The 20709-nt window shown below is 40.0% G+C and overlaps 1 protein-coding gene and 1 long non-coding RNA gene across 2 annotated transcripts in view; one reads left to right on the top strand and one right to left on the bottom strand.

Annotated features, from left to right (window-relative positions):
• The window catches only part of LOC111076306, a 68782-nt gene that overhangs the window by 38248 nt on the left and 9825 nt on the right, over positions 1–20709 (top strand). Inside the window, exon 4 of the long non-coding RNA XR_005967624.1 lies at positions 18103–18165. This is a non-coding gene — a long non-coding RNA (uncharacterized LOC111076306). The remainder of the gene's footprint in view (positions 1–18102; positions 18166–20709) is intronic.
• The window catches only part of LOC111076302 (beta-1,4-glucuronyltransferase 1), a 66453-nt gene that overhangs the window by 37773 nt on the left and 7971 nt on the right, over positions 1–20709 (bottom strand). The gene's annotated exons all lie outside the window — the stretch shown is intronic.

The raw sequence follows: 20709 nt of genomic DNA, 5'->3' as shown, positions 1-20709 counted from the left end.
ATTTTCATTCATTCGCGTAGAGTATTTTTCTTATAAAAATCGCTCGACGCCGCAGACTCCTTGGCATTCAGAAAAGGGAGGCCCGACCCGGCCTGGCCTGGCCTGGCCTAGCCTAGAGAAGGGCTCATCTCGGCTCAGCGGCAGTTGCCGCTAGCCACTTGACTTTTCGAGTGGCACAGCACAGCACGGGCATGGCACGGTATGGCATGCGGCATGTGGCATGTGGCATGATGGGTCGTGTGCCAGGCTAAGCAAACAAAGTCATTTGTTTGGTTGGACTCCTCGCAAGTCAAGGAATGTTGGGTTGTGTGTGTGTGTGTGTGTGTGTGCGTGTGCGGGTCAAGAGCAATAACGTTGAATAATAAGATTTTCATCCGAGATTTACACCAAGAAAAAGAGGATTGAAGTTCCCTTTCGTGTGTGTGTGTGTGTGTGTGTGTACGTGCGAAAATACGAGTATTAAGGATGCGACAGCTGTTTCTACTTAACATCAAAAAACATAAATCACAGTCACATGGAAATCCACTTTAATTATGCATTTAATAATTTAAATATTAGAACAAAATTTAAAAAAATGTATATAGAAATTAGCTTTAAACATGCTAAAAATTGTTATATATGGTAGAATATATACTTTCTGCACCCCAAATCCTCCAAAAAGCAGCAACTGTCAGCGCAGTTGAAACTTTATTTGAATAACTGCAGCACGTTGCAAATACTCCACATGGAATCCACATCGAGAGGGAGAGAGCGAACGAACGAACTTGTATATGCAATATCCTTATAGCTATGTATGCACATAACTCTGCCACTGCTGGGGTAGCCCCTCAAAGGACAACTGCCAAACATGCCAGCTGCCAAAATAAAAACAAAACAAAAAGTAGCGTAGCAGTCTAGGGAGAAAACTGTGACACAACTCCAGCGAGCTGCACAGCCTTCAAAAATTGCACTTTCCCGCGCCACAGAAAAAGCTAGAGAGCAAGAGAGAGAGAGAGTGCAGAGGAAAAGTCATAAAATATTTAAGGCTCATGCAACGCCAAAAACACGTAGGAGCGGCACCAAAACTAACTATAAAGAGTGCTAGAATATATGCTGTGACTGTGGGATACCCTTTCAAAATATTAATTGTGTGCTTAATAGATGGGAAATTTTATAAATGGAATGGAACTATTTTCTGTAGGAGAGTGTGGTCTGTAAGAAAATTGCAGGACGATTCAATGTGGGAAGATTTTCTGTGGGAGGATCCTTTAAACGATAATTCTCTGTAGAAGGAATCTCCATTATTGGTTTTTTTTTTTGTAAAAGGAATATGTATAAGGAATAGGTGCATTCTCCAACGGTTTCTGAAAGTCTAAAAATAAATCATTTATTTGATATAGCTTTATAGCTTCTCCATGAAAACAATACACCCTTCTACTCTACCGCATTCCACAGGGTATTAAGGCATGCACAAAAATGCACACAACTTAGTCGTTTTTCCTTTTTCCTATTTATGGCAGAAGGAATACAGCCTCAAAGATACACAAAGATACGCTCTCTCCTTAGTAAAGGACTACACGTAGCTGTGTTGTCATGTTGTCTTTTGCAATTTAATTAGGCTTACACTAAATTAAATGCCCAAGAAAAGCTGGCAGAAAATGTGACAACACTTTCGGGCGCAAAAAGAGAGAGCGGAAATTTTCTAAAGCTCCTTGCTTCTATTAGGGAAATAACATAGAAAACTGTAGAGCACCCCCACATAGGGGGGGGTACGTACATCAGCGGAAGAGGAAGCTGCGAGTCTTTCAGCAAAAGGAAGTGTTCCACAACTCCATCCTCAAAGTCTCTTCCTGTGTGTTCGAGGCTCAGGAAGTGCTCATTGAAAGTTTATTCCTCGTTGGGTTGGCGAGGAGAGGACATGTGTGGCGACATGTGTGGGATGGAGGAAATTTGTCAGAGGCGAAACCCTCCCAAAAAAAAGTATGCTAAAAAGCCAAACATGAGCCAGAGCTTGTTCTGCTGTTGAGGGATTTAGAAAACTTTTCAATATTTGTTGGATAAATTTTAGACGGGTCTTAAATTTCGACAAATTTCTATAAAACCCAAACGAATGAACAAGTTAATTCAATTATTTTTTTATATAGAAATTATATATGTAGATAAAACCATTCATGCATAAAACCATTGAAATTATCATCTATTTTCATTCAATTTGATGCCACATGCGCACGGGGCGAAGCGGGGTTCTCGGGTTCATTGGTTGCCCAGTGAGTGGCACACTCGTGTGTTTAGTGACTATTAAATTGCATAATTATTAATAAACATTAATGCCATTTCAAAATGTCATTCAATGGAACGTAATTGAGTGGAGAGTGGTGTGGAAACTGGGCTGGGGGGGTAGAGTACTGGGTTGATTTTCCTATGCAGAAAAACCAACAATGTGGAACGACAATATGTGATATTAAATGTTAATCATACGACATGTGCGCCCAACACTAATTTCGGAAATGTGTACGCGTGCCACATGTAGCAGCGCCAAATGGTGTGCTTGTTGCCGTTGAAAGATACACGCAATCTCACTTAAAGATGCAAATTGTAGAAAATACGTGACATTTAATGGGAATATTTGGCAAATTAAATGAAGGCTCTTAACTCACATTTAAATGCTCTGTTTATTTTAGTTGAATTGCCTCTATTCATGTTTGATTATTTTAAGCTAAGCCTCAATTATTTTACTATCTGAAATACATCTGCAGTTATTAAGGCAAATGGAATTGCTAGCAACTATTTAATTAATAAATTGGATATTATAATCCAGATTGGCATTCAATTAAAATTTCAGTGTTTTGTGTATCTATTTCTTTTGTTTGGAAATCTATTCAATGCCTGAACTCCGTGCGAGTGAATATATTGATTATTTTGCAGCCTGTTTTGTGTAGTTTTATATATTTGAATTATCACTTTTGGATGCTTCAATCGCTTCACCTATGCAAACCTATGCTTATAAAAAAATATCTCTGGCATAAAATAAAGCTCTTAATTAAGTAAATATCAGTTACAGTGCATATCTACTCATTGTTTGTGCGCAAATATCTCATAAAGCTTAGTTTTATGATAGTTTTATTTGTATGACAGGCAAATATTGCTTTTTGTTATTTTTATCGCATAAAACTTAATCATATTCTTGTGGGAATAATTGAAACGAATGTTTGGACGATTATATCATACGAGTTCTTAGGTATTTCTTCGACGCTTTGACAAATATTATTTCTAGCAGCCGTAAAACATTTGTAGGACAATATTGAATGTAGTCAAATATCATTTTTGGGACAATATTGAATGTAGGCAAATATCGGCAGTAGGCAAATGGAACGATAGGCAAATATACTCGTATTTGTGTTGGCTACAAACCGATGCTTAGCATTTTGGTGGCACTTTTAACGCAAGCTAATTGCTAAAATCTCATTAATAAAGAAATGTTTGATTAAGTGAATATTTCAATAATAATAAAATATTTAAATTTATTCCTGCAATCGAAACCTTTCAAATTTAAATGCTTTCCTTTTATAAATAAGTCCTATTTATGTTGTGAAATTTTTTAACAAGCATAATTCTTTTTTAATGTGCTATAAATCAATTAAAATTTCCTATTTATTTCGTGGTTTTAAAATCCGGAAAATGTTGGCTGGTAATTATAGCCAAAGGAAAACCAGAGTGAGAGAAAAAGCGAGAAAAATCGAGTGCTGACCAACGGGGAAATTTACGACCAGGCATGACAGGATCGACTGGGGAGGCACATTGCGCAGGCAGGAACTTATATAATTTATGCCTGGGTAATTAAACTAAAAATAATAATTACACAGAAATGGTCTAACAAAACAAAATGTGAGGCATAAATTCGCATGAGCAAATAGCCAGTGCAAAAACAGCAGAGGACGACGGACTGTGATGTGTCACAGAAGAAGACAAATTGAAGGACACTCCCAGAAACAGGACAGGACATGTGTATTGTGTTGTGTGGAATGTATGTCCTGTCAGAAATCGGCTCGGTTCTGGCATTGTTGTGCCCAGTGCAAATATTTAACATGAAATCACATGAATATTTCAAGTTGTCACAGAGAGAGAGAGAGAGAACAGCCCAGCACAAAATAGTTGAGCTTTGACTGTCTGTTTAGATGTACATCAGATGGCCAGGACCCGAATGGGTCCTGCAAATATGTCAGTAAAAATTACAGTTTACTGTACACCACACAGTTTACTGGATAATCAATGTCCTTGCATTCCATTTGAAGTATTCAACGCTGAAGCTTTGTTTTGGTTTCCCTATAAATTATCCCACAAAATAGTAGGTATCCCTGCCGCTTCATAAATCTTCGCCCACTTAAGCGCTACATAATTTCCTCATGTATTTTATTGGCACACAATCTTTACAGAACCCCTGTACATACGCTACTCCCACCTGATGAAAGACGTTCGTTGTGTGTGTGTGACACCTCACAAATCTTATTAAATATAAATTGGATCCCTTTTGCACATCAGTTAACAGCGTCCCCACAGCGTACCTACAGCGTCCCTACTTTGTATCCTCTGTAACCTGGCAGCGGCTGCTGTCCTCATATTTTCTAATCAAAGCCCTGCGGAGTTGCTGGGGAGGCGTAGGTGAGTGGCGCACCCGTTTATATCCACAAAATATCAACGTTTTTCTTCCACCTGATATCCGTTTATTTATGTTGCTCCCTTGTAGTTTACGTATTTTTCATAGAGAGAGAGAGGGGTTTATTGCCGGGAGAACTTAAAGGAAATTGCATTGAAATAAACTTAAAGGATTTGCACATGATTACACATGAATTTATCTGCCCTTGTCGTGCATGCTATCGCAATATAGCTCTGCTCTCCTCTGCTTACCAATCCTTACCATTGCGCGCCTGTCCAGCGATTGTGTGTAGTTTTTCTTTTCCTTTTTGTATGACAAGGCAAAACTTTTCATAGTTTTGTTTGTAGAAACAACAAAAGTTTTTGTGTGGCAACGAGAAAAACACTAACATCAGCAGCTGTCATAACCATTTCCATTCTGATAGAGATGGCCGATGACATGTGTGTGTGTGTGTGTGTGTGTGAAAAGCCTTTAAATTGCATTAAATAATTTAACAGATTTTCCGTAGCGTTCATCTGCATATGAATTTCCATAAAGTATATGTGATTTTCCCACTAGAACTAGATTTTTGATTTTGAGTTTTTCATTTGCCTGCAGGAATCATCATTCATCATCTGTTATGCAGTCACGTTCGTTCGAGCATGAATTTATACGAGTGTGCAGTTGCGAATTGCAGTTGGTATTTTATGGAAAGTTGTTCTGATTTCTGTGTATTGAGATGGGCTGGGAAACGTGAGAAATGTAAAATATCTTTTGAAGTTTTCTTACAGTTTGCGCAGTCTCTTAATATTTTGCTGTGACTTTAAACACAAACGAATGGGGCAGCCGCAGCAGCAGCAATAGCACTGCCAATAAAACATGAAATATTTGGCATAAAATAACGCGCATACGCCGGGTCAACCAGCCCCCGGTATGGCACCAGCAAACGACACTGTGGCAGTGGCAGTGGCTATGGCAGAAGCAAAGCCATGTGCCCCCGCCCCCACCCCAGAAGGCAATATCATCCTCGAGTAGCAGGTAAATGTGGCGCTCGAGCAAACGCCGCGCACAATGCAAAATTTATTAGTTTTGAAGGCAGAGCAAAAGGAGCCAAGAGTTGGGACTCAAATGCCCTTACATTTAGCGGTAGTTCAGGCGAAATTTGATTTATTTCTTTGCAAGTTTTGGGATAAAACCATTAAAGAGTTTTCGTTGCTAGAAGTTTTATTGCAGCCAATAAAATGAAAGTTTCATTTGATTAAGTTATGCTCCCTATACTTCCTGGAATATTCCACGTCATATTCCCTGCTTTATACCTTTTGTTAGGGTATAGAAAACTGCAGCCTGCGGCAGTGGCTGTGGCTGTGGCAACACAGCAGCAACTATAACAACTGCAGGCAGGCAACTTGCACTCAATTGTGTTTTGCTACCTTTTTTCGGGTGCCCCAATAAAAACTACAACAACTACAAGATATAGCGTATCTGTGTATCTGTGTATCTGTGTGGCATGGACTTGAGCTTATGGTAAAAAGCAGCCTAGATTTCGGCATGCATAGTAGTAGAAAACGAGTCGCATAGTAGATACAATATCTTCAAAGGACTGCCAGGAGTCCGCCTGCTCTTCTCTGCTCTGCACTGCCCTGCCCTGCCTGCCCAATTCGCTATCCAAACTGTTTGCCTTGTGCCCTCGATGGTGGATTTTGTCGTCCGTTCGTTTTTTTTTTTTGGCAACTCAAAGCAGCTGGCAATAAAAACCAAAACGATTTGCGGCCCCTAAAACTTAAATATCCCAAGCCTTCTGCAACGTTCAGTAGCTGAACTTCCGTGCCATGCCATAACCATACGTGCCCCCTGGCATGGGGCAAAAGGGTTAATTAAAATTCCTTTTATAGAGCGAAAGTGCAATCTGGGGGGCGCAGAGACCCTACTCCTCCTTTCTCTTGGCATTAGAGCCCGACTCCTCCTTTCTCTTGGCATACGACCATTCTCATCCATTCACAAGGGATTTATGCTGAATATCGATTGGGGCCTAGTTTGCTTTTGGTTTTGAGTAGACACAGAGAGAGAGAGAAAGAGAGCGCTATAGAACTGTTGACTTACTAAATTCTGTTGGTAAAAGACTGGAAGCGATAGGTCTTTGTCTTTTGCATCAATTTGCTTACCTGAAAGTAGAAAAAAAGAGTTGACTTTAATAGAAAATTGTTATACAATCTTTGGGCAGTGAATAGAATATTATGATGACATTTTCTGGCTCTTTCTTCTGCAAAGCTTAAGCACTAAATAAACCCAATAGAACCCAAAACTAAAGCCAAAAAGTAAAAGTCAACAAAAAGGTCTGCCAAACAAATTTTTTTATTTAACTGCCAACAAAAACAAAACAAAAACCAAATAAAAACTCTGCCACACGTCCAGCGTCAGCGTCAAATGTTGTCCATCCCGTCCGTCCAACGTTTCGGACGCGAGTGTAAATATCGTAATTTTAATTAAGAGCTCAAATAAATCGTGAGGCTACTCCCCTGGGATGCTGATGCGTTCACTTGACTAATTGAATGTACAACAGCGACGACGACGACAACGACGACGATGAGTGGCGGCTGCCAATATCCAGGGGACCCATAGATAATGCTGCCACATAGCCATAGCCATACACCAGTAGTCGGTCGTAATGTTTGCCCAAAGAGGGACGAGGGAAATTGGATTGTCAAATGAGATTGGACCGCAGTGAGCGAGGCGGCGGCGGCGGCGACTCTGGTTCGAAAGCTAATTAAAATTTGCATAATTAATAAACTTTTACGCATGGACAAAAACCACGAAAAAAAAAACCCCCCCCAACCCCAACGGAAACTCAGAGACTTTGAAGCGGAAGAGACTGATCCAAAAAGTCAGTGGAGAGAGCTGCAGGATCCAGTTGCAGTTGCAGGTCCGTTGCCCGCCCCAACGGAAGTGCCTGGCTAAGTGAGTCGAGCCGGGCCCTCTCTACACAAGTGCAGCACTTAAAATTGCATTTGAAATTAATTGAATTTTGCAGCGCCCAGACTCTGAAGACTACAAAATTAATAAGCTGCTGTCAGAGTAGCTCCTGACTCACTGACTGCTGTGCCCCTTTGCCTTTGGCTCTGACTCTCGAAAGTGTGCCCAAGCATCTCTCTCCCACTTGAAGTCGGACATCTGCTGGATTCTCGATTGCTATACGCGAGTTGTACTCAAGGGGGGGGGGCAGTAGTTGAGAATGTCATCAACATGGTCTTAATACGCGCTTAATGTGCGAACAAAAGGGGCGAACAGAGCGAATAATGTTGCGGCAATGCTCCATAATGGAATACCCTTTAATGTACCCCGTACAAGAAGGTTGCATGGACTTTGGCTGCAAATTATATCGATTTTTGGTTTGCATTTTGCTGCATTTTCTAGAATATTTTGTACATTTGCCAGAGATGAAGAGATAAGAGTGGCCTGGCTGGCTGGCTGGCTGGCTGGCTGGCTGGCAGGGACCGTTTCTTGCACTACACTCGCATGCACTTGAATAGGTACACGAATTGTTATGTTCTCTTAATGATGTTCCTCTTAATCGCTTGTTGCTATTGTCATTTGCGGTGCTGTAGATGCTGCTGCAGGCGTAGAGCAATTCGGTCTGTGGGTTCCCTCTCCCGCTCAGACTACGCAGTTAGGATGTGATGTCGAAGAGAGCGAGAGAGCGAGACGACTGAGCTCGGCAGCAACGATCGCTACCTGCGCTAGGGCCGCCGCGTAAGCTCTGCTCACGGCGTCCCAGGTTATTTGAAAGTCAAATAAAATGCACTCAAGCTTTAATTCTTCTCCCACTCTGCTCTGCTCTTCCTATACTTAATATTCCATTGCGCTCTCAGCAGCAACAACAACAACAGACGCTTGCACTTTGTCTTCGCTCTCCTTTTGCTATATTAACTCTACAAAAAGGGTATTTAAAATGCCATAAGCCCTTGCATTTATGTACTCGAGAACAGTCCCCTCACAAAGTTAATGTACGCCGCCCGCCCACTGGCACGAATGAGTTTGCCAAAGCAAGCACAGCCTGGTGGACATTTTCAGCAAACTCATTAGACCGCTTGTTAAGAGACGGACGAGACCCTTGCCAAAAGGCATTTTACTCCCCCTATTTTTAATTGCTGTTGTATACATAGTACTGCAAAAGGAAGTAACCCACTGAGAATCGAGTACTTCCTGTTATCAAAAAAGAGAGAGAGAGAGAAGAGAAAACTTGAATGGCTTATCAAGGGGGAATTTCCCCGTGTCAAACAGAGACCAAAGCTAATGAAATTTAAAAAAAAATTAGAAATTTTCTGATAAGTAATGGGTTATAGCCATGTGGAACAATGTATCTGATAAATCACGGCAATTCAAACAAAAGCTATGAACAAGCCATACAATTATTGGCGTTGTAAGAAACGTCTCGTGGCAGATAAGCTATCTGTTAAATGGAACAAATCAATAGTGCTGTTTCATGGGAAATAGCAAAATTCCTGTGCAATACTTATTAACTGATAAGCAATACATGGGCCAGATATATTGCCATATTGTGCTCAGGCGCCTTAGTTCGGTTATATGTATTATGTACATTAAGAGCTTTAGCACAGGTAGCTTAAGTAGCTTACTTTTAATCTAGATACTAGAAAATAATAGAAATGGAAATAAGAAATCACAGCTGATAACTTTAAAGGCTTTAAGAGAAATAGAAATGGAAATAAGAAATCACAGCTGATAACTTTAAAGGCTTAAAGAAACACTCGAAACATTAAAGATTAAAGTATTCAAATCATTCCGATTACTTGGGAGCATTGGCAAAATATTCCTTGAATTTTGCTGCTCATATTTCACACTTGACTGAACTTTTAGCTACAGCTAGAGCAGCTTTTAAACAGATTACTTCTCACTTTTCACCTGGTTTTCCAATTAATCAAAGAGCCAGGCAATTTTCTAAATGCAGCAGAATGCAAAATGCAAAAAAAAAAAAAAGAGATGCGTTGAGTGCGAAAGTGCAGTATGGATAGAGTGCTCTCAGGTGCGTTTGATTTATGGCTTTAAGTGGCGGCACAACCCATTGGAAAGAGCAGCTCTAGTTCCACGAATTGGATATGAATAGAATTCGCTTATCTATCTAGAGGTATTTTACATCACTATGTGCTTTGCTGTTGAAATCATCTTTCGATATTACAAGATAACAGAAACAAGTACAAAAAGATAGATATGAAAGCCTCAAGTGGAAGAGGTTCGCTGACTATTTCTTCATGGCTTGCGAGTGCTCTAAAAACGAGTTAATTCTGCCACTTTATCCTCATATATTGTACGTTAAAGTAATTCCAAATAGGGCGCCTATTTACCACATGTTTGTAGCGGTTGTATCATCTAGTCTGACACTCCCTGTAGTTCATTATCTTCCAGCCTTATCTCAAGATAAGAATGACTCATTTGAAGGTCCCAACAAAAAAATTATCATAATTATCTGGCACATCGTCTGGCAATTCTTATCATTATTTTTATTTGGTTTATCAATTATTTGGCATTGGGCGTAACCCCAAAAACGAAGGTAAATAACCAAAAAATATGGTATACAATAAGTAAATATGCTTTACAAAACGCATTTGTCATACAAATATTTAATTTAAAAAAAACTGTACGGTAGGAAATGAAACGTGTTTGGCACAAAAGTCACGAAACAAAAGGAACCTGCAAGCCACCAAAAAAAAATAAATAAAAATGCAATGAAATAAAGGTACAACAATGCGAAGGTTTCAGTTTGTCAGAGATACTACTTGGACATGCGGGCTGGCAACAGCAACCACCACAATGCAAAAGACAGGCAGCAAGACAGTGTGTGTGGCAAGTGTGGTAATGTGGCGTGCAGCAAACCCCCAGTAATTTTGTGTGTCAACAGTACAAATAATATTAGATTATGCTGCTCTTTCGCTCTCTCTGAGCCCTCTCTTACTAGCCCGCGTCAATGGGGTGCTGCTAAAATTTACGTATATTCGAAAAGCTTTATTTTTTTGCAATTTAAAATGTGTAAAAACATAATTTCTACGTCTTTGTTATTTGTTATTAAGCAAAACATATTTCTAAAGTTGTCTCTAATTTATGATGCTAAAATGAGCTTTACTAGCGGTTGGTTTTTGGCACCAACCTAATGCATATTCGCCTGCATTTCTGTGGGTAAAATGCTAGCTCTTGTGGGTGCCCGCCCCACCGCCCACCGAACAAGCAAGCGAGCGACAACCTTGAATATAATTACATGCATACGACAGGGGCATAAAAGAGCTCGTTTTAACCAGAGTCGGAAAAAAGGTATAAAACGAAAAAATTGGTTCACACAACGAAGCAGTCCAGCAGCAACCAGCCGTCAGTCAGTCAGTGGGCATTCAATTTGTTGGTCAAAAGATTATTATTTCCGAGAAAACCAGAAGCTATAGAAAACAAAAACAAAAACAGCTTACTCATTTGGGAGTTTAATTAAGGGGTGGGGGGTGGTCGGAATTGAATGCGCGTAATTCCCTGAGGTCTGGGGGAAATTACTTTGAACATCAATTAAAATTGCCATTTCATATGCAAATTTAGATGGATTTAGACGCACACACGCGGTGCCCCGCGGCTGTCAATCACTCAAACGGCAAACAGAGCCACTTACAGTTGGCCAAAAAATCGACGCAAAGAGATCCATAAATATATGACAGCCCGGCTTGGCTTGACAAATTGAGAAGCCCCCCCGCCACAAAGCAAAACACACACACACACAGCAAACGCTTCTCAATGTTAAGTACCTGCCTCAAGTATGGTGGGGGGTTGTGGGGTTATGCCCAATTTGCATACGTACTCGCGCGCTCGCGTATTTCCCGCGCCGCTTACTTAATTTTATGAAATTTCAAATGTTGGTTAACGTAAATTATGCATTAATTTCATAGGCAACAGCAAAAGTGTTTTTGAGCAGATTTTTATACCCCTTTGCATAAATTGTAGAATTTTTGGCCGCCAGGCGTGAAATATTTGATTTTGTCAAGATGTTTTGAATTTTTAATTAAGTTTGAGGCTACGACAAAAAGCTGCCAAGACACGTGTGAGTGTCAGAAAGGGCTTCAATGAAGTGCTGAATAATACAGCAACAACGAGGGGAGGCGGAACACCCGAATACCGGAGATTTTATATGAGACAAACAGAGTAAGCCAACCCAGGGGCCGGCACGACGGCAAGGGGGGGGGAGGGCGGGGGGGGGGAAGCAACGAAAAAATTCTCATTCGGCAATGCCGACCACGGCTGGATGGCCGATACGCGAGTCATGGCGCCCGGGGGGCGGGGGGAAAAATACACGAGAGGGACCAGGGCCGGGCCAGCCAAGCCCGACGCCGGGGCGCGGCCCGGGGGGCCCCCCCCGGGGTAAAAGGTGAAAAGTGACATAGAAATACACCTAAATTTGAGCCACATTTCAGTAAATATATTTTCAGGTCTTACAATAGTTGGAATTTACAGAAATTACTGTTGTAATCAGCAGCTAATATGCTGCCCAAAGCTTAAATAAAAGATCGTCAAATATAAACTTGTAGTGCCCATTCATTATGCTTTCCCAATAGTATTACTCGTAGTTGTAATTGCCTGGAATTTCCCCTGAGTAGATCTTAACCGAAACACACAGCTTACCAATTAACTAAATCACATTATAGTCGGGGCCAAAGCCCTACAGCTTCTGTTTAATTAAACGCCTATCAGCAATCTGTCGCTGAGGCTGAGGTCCACAACATTTTCCACTCTATTGTGCGCTCTAGAGAGCTTCCCACCAGAAAACCCACCCACAGAGTGGCAGCTAAAGCTTATATAGAGATGATGCCGCCGCCGCTACTGACTTTGATACGAGTACCCATACCGCGTACTGCGGCTGCACGCAACCTTGAGGGTAGGCTACCTGACTGGCTTGTTTGGCACTTAATTAGTTACATTTTCCGTCACATTAGGCACATGAAATCTTATCAAAAAGAGATGGAAACTGCCGCCACACAAAAGCCGCCTCTAGAGCAGCCAGAGAATGGCCAGAGAAAGAAAGCGCTCAGGCAATGAAAGTGTGAGTTATGTCACACGCAAACGCATAGGAAGAACCCTCCAAAACCCTCATGACGATGATGATGATGAAGTGGAATGCCCAGCAAACAACAGCAGCAACAAAAAAACAAACAAAAAGATACAAAGATACAAAAGAAAAACTCAAAGTCAACTTGCCAGAGAAAAGACAACTCTCAAAGTGACGAAGCGAAAAACGAATATAAACGATGATGGGCATTACAAGTGTCAATGATTTTAGGAATGGAATGGAATGGAATGGAATGGCATGGCATGGGGTGAGGATTTTCCCTTTCCTGTTTTGCCCTGGGAAAAATCACACAGATAGTATTACAAATGCCTATTGATGACTCCTCCAAACCCCACCCCCCCACAAAACTTTTTTTTCTCCCTAAATGTAATTCATGGGCGCTGTCAATTTTCAGGAGAAAAAAATTGACAAGCTGACGCTTCTCGCGGGCGCTCACTAAAGCGCAATCGAGCGCAAATGAGTCTCAATATAAAATCCTATATACGGAGCATATTACTCGTATATTATATACCTACATACATATCTGTATATCTGTTTAGCAAAAATGACAGCTGAGTGGGGGAATTTCCTTTCTGATTGGCAAGCCGGAAGGAATGGCACAAAACTTTTATTAGCACCGACACCCACCTCTCTCGGGACGTAATCAAAGTGGATGTAAGACGCCCTAACCATCGGTTAAGCTCGTGTCAGACTTATAGCGGGAATGATAAAAACAAAATGGCTTTCAGGATTGACATTAAAGCTGATGAGCCGTAACATGCGCTGCAAAATGCAGGCGGGGGTTTCCCTTCAACCGCCACCCCACCCTCTCAATTATGATGAACGGCTAACGGTTGTTGGTGCGGTTTGCGTTGGTTTTTACGAGGGTTTTTCAGGATTAAGGATTAAGGTGTTAAACGGGTATCACAGGTGGAACCTTTGAGGTAAGGTGCTGTAAAGCACTAAATTCAGGGCAAGTTTTGTTCATAAGTAAAATAATTTCAATCATTTCATTTATGATTTGGATTTATAGTTTTCTTCGCTCTTTCTTTTGTAGCAAACAATTACGATGCAGTTTTTAAGTAAAACATTTTTAGACTCCTCTTTTTTGGGCAAACATTTTTGGAATCATTTCCTTTCTCGTCAAAAATGTTCATATCACTTTTTCCAAAAAAGCAAAAGCTTTTAGGAAAATTAATGTACATATGTATGTACCCTACATAAATACCCTGTCAGAGGTTATTATGATTTCTAACAGATGTTGTTTTAATTGAGTCCCATGAAACTTTTTAAGATGCACAATAACGCGGTGATTCTTTACTCTGAGAAAATGCATCAAAATAAAATATAAATATAGCCTAAATTTTAAATTTAAATCAACATAATCTAAAAAATCTTATCAAAATAAATTCAAATAATATTCAGAATAATATTCAAAAAATAATCCAATCCAACGTTGCATAGGCTATAATTCTGATCAAATCTCATGACTATACTACGAGTATCAACTGATTCTATAAAAAAAAAAACACTTGTATCTACAAGCGTATATCTAGCTTCGACTCCCCCCAAATTTCTACCATAAATTTCAGCTTAAATCCCATTTTCCCATGGGGATACTTCACAGAGCAAACACTCGCCTCGCCACAGTGCAGTTTCTGTTTAACTTTGCATCCATTTGCTGGTGCACAGTCCATTCATTCATCCATCCATCCATCTCTCCCACTCTTTAGCTGCCAATAGCTATCTCGCTTACTCATCCCATTTTCGGTAGATTTTCCTATCAGCTTGTTGGCACCTCCGCTTTTTCGCTCCGCTTTCGCTCTACCCACAAACAAAATCCGACCTCAAATAAAAATTGCAATTTTATTTTTATCATTGAAAGCGGCGGGAAAGCGGTTGCGGGTGAGTGGTTGTGGTGGTTGCTTTCGGAAGCTATAATCCACCTCCCACTGGCAGCTCCGATTTTCTCTGTCTGCATGTAAAAGCAATAAATTGATTTATGATGTCTGCCACACACTCTGCAGCGCCCAAAAGTTATGCAACAACAGCCCTGCCCTGCCCTGCCCTGCCCTGCCATACCATGCCGCACACAGAGCAGCAAAATGTTTTCCCAGTGACTCCCACATTTTGTTGGTGGAGATTCCTGGAGTCCTCCTGTCTTTCAGGGCGTAGGGCGTGGCCGCAGAGTAGGTGTCAAGCATTACGAGTGGGCAATACCCCAAAAAGTATGCTACACTTCCGCATTCGCATCCTGTGCTGCTCTCTGGCTCTGGATCTGTCTCTCGTCTCGTATTTCTTTCACTTTTCGGTCACGCTCTGGGCCCATCCCATCGGACGCCATCATTTTTATTAACAATCATAATTCATATTTATTAATGTGCTCAATTTGTTTTTAATGATATTACACACCCGACTGCCTGCCTGCCTGTCGTGTCTGTGTGTGTGTGTGGCAGGACCTCCAGCTGTTGTCATTTTTGCGCCTGTTAACTGGAGGAATGTGCCTGGGCCTCTTCTTACGCTAGGTGACATTTTGATTTACCGATTGGGCCCATGTGGTGTGGGTTTCCCATTTATATTGCATGTCCTGCAAAAGGTGTATATTCCCTTTTCTCCCTTTATTTCGAGGATTTATTCTTCCAGAGTTTAAACACAATTTGCAATCCTTGTCACATGTTTTGTTTAAACATGAAGTAAATTTTGTTTCAAAGGATAGATAATAAATATCTATAAATATATGTATATGGGTTTCCAATATATTGGGTGGGGATACAAGTTCTTGTGGCATTGATTTATATTCAATTTTTGGGTATTCATCAAAGGAAGTACTTTAGAAGTTGAACCCATCTCAAAACGAATATTTAGAGCATTAAATGTGAATATTATGCCAATATTTCGAGCCTTAGACTTAAAATTCCATCAACAAAAATTCTTTAGAATGATAATGGCCCATTTAAGTCGTAAGACATTGCGTTTTCTTTTTTTTTTACCAGAGGCTTTAGTTTCCTTACCTTTAGTTTTTCACATGAACAATTCTTTAGTTTTCTATAATTTTTTGTAGTTTCTGGGATCATTTTCTGCACTTTTCACTGTATTTATTTCACTGAAACCCTTTATCTTCTTCTCTCAACTGTATCTCCATTTTCATTACGTTTCCCCTTTTTAATTAAATTTCCTGTACAGCAAAAACTTGTATCCTAACACCGATGGCTCTCCTGAATAGATCTCAAACTTCATTGATAGCTAAAAATCGAATCCCATTAGTTCTGCCTTCCCACCACGCTCGCTCACCATAACAAAGTGAAAACTGTTAGTGGGAGGGAAAGGCCTTAAAAAAAAAGAGGGAAAAAAACGATAGAACGTTCAATTACTAAAACGTTGACGGACCGAAAAAAAAACCCCCCTGAAATGATTCGCAAAGAAATCTCCAAATACAAACGATAACAATGGTATTGGGGCCTGCAAAAAAAAAAGCATCCAAAGACCGAAAGCCAGCAATATACAACAATGTGGCCTGTCCACAAAAGAGCGAAAGATGAGTTGGCCGAACGAAAAAAAAAAAAATAAAAATAAAATACGGCAAGGAAAAAACCAACATACAAATAAAAAAGTCGAGCTAAAAAGTCAACCGAGCGGGCGAGACAAATGCTAAACGAGAGAGAAAATTCGGTGGAAAAAAAATAAGGAAATCCGATTCCCAGTCCGGAGGGAAGGGAGTTTGAAATCCATTTAAAATATTTCAAGAGGTATTTTAATTAAAATTCTTCTTAATCGTTTAGCTTTGCTGAAATAATTGTACTCCTTTCTTTAAGAGGATTTTGGGTGTTGCTTAGCTGCACTGTGAGAGAGAAATGTCGGAAAATTATGTGATGGAATGGAAGAGAATGGAAATAATAGGGATTACTTAAAACCTTTAAAGAGTTTCCAGATGTTTAAAATGTAAGAAGACAAGAGGTCAAGTGCGGATATTTCCCAAATATAAATTTGAATATTTTTGAAGGAAGATTCTTACGTAGTTTAAAGATTATTTACTTCGTTTTGAAAAATTATTTTTCTGTAAAGTGAAATGTGAAAATATTCAATAGAAAACTAATTGCCTTTTTAAGTGGATCTAGGGTCTACGTAGCTCTCAAAGTGCTGTAACTATAATCCCCTGCCAGAGTAATTAGTAACCGCATAATGCCTCTCCTTTTTTTTTAGTACCCTCATAAGCTTAATTCCCCCAAAAAAAAAATTAAGAGAATTCTCCAACCATAAAAGCGAGAATTCTCCACCCATTAAAAGCGAAAATTCTCACCCTAAAAGCCTGAAAGTGAGAGTAAAAGAGGCATGCTGAAATGAAGCTGGAGGAGCAGGCCACAATTTGCAGCAATTTTGGTCAAGGACTTTTTCATCGGCCATGCAACGCTAATCCTTTTAAGCAGCCGCCCCGGCCATTCGCCCATTCACCAAAAGCAGCCTGCACCTACAAATACAGCATACATATGTACATATATATCGTACTATATAGTGAAGCATATATATAGTTTTTTTGTATGTCGTTTTGGCGTCTCTCATGGGCATAAATTAAGGCACTGGCTACAATAACAAGTGGAAAATAAACACAACGAAAAAAAAAAAAATAAGAATAAAAATATAAAAAAAATGGAAATGGGTAAAAAGTTTTTGTTGCTGCTGCTGCTGCAGTGGGTAAAAGTTTTTCATATTTTTTTCCTGTTACAAATGTTTTCCCCACTGCAGTTTTCTTAACGATTTTCGTCGCGCAGGAAACAAAGCGGCGGGAAACATAAATTACACATGCACACATTTATTTTCATTTCCCTGGCGCAGAGTTCTCTTTCACTTTTCAGAGCTTTCACTCTTCCAGACTTAGTTGGATGTTTTTTTTTCTCTGTCAGAACTGTCTTATTTCGGTTAGGTTTTTTTGACGGGAGGAAAAACACTCTGCGGGAAAACCCTCTAAAAATGAAGAAAACTCCTGTAGCATATTCCAAGGCGTCGCAATGCACATGTGGAAAAATGTGTTGAGTTCTTTTTTGTTTTTGTACTTTTTTTCGTTTTGTCCGCCTCTGAAGTTTTAATGAGTTTTCAAAAGCACAATCAAAATGAAAGAAAAGGCATGAGCATGTGGCATGAGCATGAGGCATGAGGCACGTTGTGGGGATGCAGTGTGTTCGCATGAAGGCAATTTGTTGGGTACTTATGTGCGCTTCAAGTAACTTAAATATGTCGGCATATTTCTCTAGTTCGCTCGCTTTGCCTTCTTTTTTTTGGGGTCGGAGGAAGGAAGGAAAGTAGTAGAAAAACGGCTAGACAAAAGAATATTTAGTTCCCAAGGGACTTTGTATACTTATTATAGTCATAGTCACAAATGGTTTCTATTCAATGTTGTTTTATTTTTCAGAAAAATTGCTTGCTGTGGCAATAGTTGTAAGGGAACTGAAGGATGTGCATTCTCTTTTGAAAGGTAAGTTCTCCTAGTTACCAGTTTATGATAAGCCAGAAAGAAAGAATCTTCTAAAATAACAGATATCCTGTAAATTAGGTTTGCTAAAAATAAGCTACATATTTTATTGGATTTATATTACAATATTTTTTATATACATGCGATACTTAATCAGGAAAATCCACAAAATACTCGCCAAGATAACGAACACTTTGATTAATTCAATTAGTATTATATAGATGTTTATCGATTTTTCATTAAATTAATATCGATTTCTTATCGACTTTTCATTACATGTCTATCGATTTTTATGGATTATATTTTTAATTTCTTTGAATTTAATCGATTTTACTAACATATTAACAGTTTTAAGCCCGATAAGCTTCTTAAATTAAATATATAGACATTAACATGTCATCGATTGATGATTTCTTGTTATAAATTGTTTAATACGTCGATAAAAACAGTGATCTTAGCATTCAAACTTTCTTAAACCTCAAACCCATCTATTCCACAATCTACACAGTAGAAAGTATTTAAATCGATGCAACGTTCTCGCAAGCAATCATATCTGTAAAACTAAGAAAAATCTAAGAATCTCTTGGGCAGAGCCGTTCTGCCACACTTTGCTGTTCAATGAGGCTTAAGAAATTGAAATGCTCTCAGTGCTCTCAGCGACATTAGAATGAACATTCCACTGGAAACCGAAGGTCCTCCTTCCTCTGCCTTTCTTATAAATCGATTTGAAAAGCCACCAAAAGGCGTTTTTCCTGTGTGTGTGTGTGTGTGTGGATGTGTGTGTGAGTGCAATTCCTCGACGAGTATTCTTGAGGCAGAAAGTGAATAAAAGCTTTTAAGTAATCAAGCAACTGGAGGAAAACGCACATGCAGCTGAAAATTATAATGTATTTTCCACTAATTCATTTAAAAGGATGCTCGAAGACTTAACCTCAAACTTTTGTGCAAGGAATGGGCGGGGGGAGCGCCACAAGGAGCGCCAGAGGCGCAGTCCCCGAGGGGTTCTCTCTGCATTCCACATTGGACAATACTCGTAATGGTTTTCACATCTCAAGTCCCCGCCTCTGTGCCGTCCCCATGGTGGGCTTTCTTGTGCCTCTTGTTGTTGGTCGCTTAGTGGGCCTTGTGCCTCTTGTTTGGTGGCCTCTTGTCCTTGTCCTCAGGAACACACATACTCGTCTACACCCTTATATCCACACGCCTCAGTCGATGTCAAGTTTGAGTGTCGTCTGCTCTGCTCATTCGCTCATCTCCGCCTGGCACTGGAAGCAGGCACCGTCACAAGGAGGCACAAGCAGCAGGGAGGCACTGCATCGATGGCATTTTCCCCCCTCACTTGGATGGCTGCCAAAAACTACACACAGAGAAGCTGCTGCTGATGCTACTGCAGCGAGGCACACAGCACGTGCTGCTGCTGCTGGGGCCAAACGATTTTTAATTAAATTTCAGCCTCTCTTCCGAAAGGAGAGACAGACACTGTTTACCAAACGAGAAAGTTTAAATCAAGGATTTCCCTAGGGTTTTCATCATATTTAAGTTGTAGGAATAATGATTGATTTTGGTGGGAAATTCTAAATCAATTTGGGAATGAGATTTTAGTACTAACTGGTGCAAGAATTGTATGACAACTGGCTGATTCAATATTTATTACTATAGTGAACCAGTTCTCTTTGGAAACCCTCCTCCATTTTCTCACTCTTAAAGAAATAATTCAGTTGGGGAAACTTAAAGGAAAGACATTAAACCCAACAATATATCTTCAAGTTCTTAGCACAATAAAACCCACAGAAATAATTACATTCCCAAACGAAAAACAGTTTCAAAAGAAAACACCAAAAAGCACCCAAAAAATTAATTAAAATAGTTACAAAGTTCAGCTCTGATCTCTGACTTGTGTTGTAAATTCAATTAAAGCAACAACCAATGTGTGGCAACTCAGGCAAAAACTATGTTGCTCAGTGTAGTAGTAGTACAATGTGGGCTTCGTTTTAGGTCTATTACCAGGGTGTGGACGGACTTTGGACTGCATTAAAGGTTCAATTGAGTTTAAAACACAACAACAACAACTGTCAGTCTCGGGTCTCGGGTCGGTCTATGTGTAGTCTGACTTGGAGGCAACCCTTTTTGCATAACAATTAGGCAGCTCTAACGCTCTTAACCGATGATTTGTGCAAATGTTTTTGACGTTGCGTCGGGAACTACGAAGTTCCCTTGGTCTTCCCTTGCCTTGCTTTAGTGGCTCTCTTTTGTTGCATTTGCATATTAATTACAACTTAAGTTCGCTGCGCTGCTCTTATTATTCTGTGCAGTTGTTTTTGTCGGTTGTTCTGTCGGTTAAGTGCTGGTAAGATTAATTATGGATTTAAGCGGCGCCTGAAAGCAGGCAAGCTGGCTTGCGAACAGCAGTCACCGCACCACCAATCAATGACGGGGTTTGTGGTTTAATTAATCTGCTAATTGATTGACTAGTGGGTTGAACGCTAATTGTATTCATGGTAGGGATTAAAGAGGCTTTAATATATGTATATATGAGCCTTCGAGTGGCAG

This window comes from Drosophila obscura, unplaced genomic scaffold (assembly GCF_018151105.1).
Source record: "Drosophila obscura isolate BZ-5 IFL unplaced genomic scaffold, ASM1815110v1 contig_179, whole genome shotgun sequence".
Lineage (NCBI taxonomy): Eukaryota > Metazoa > Arthropoda > Insecta > Diptera > Drosophilidae > Drosophila > Drosophila obscura.
Note: the sequence above shows the minus strand (reverse complement) of the source record. Positions and strands in the feature narration are given on the sequence as shown.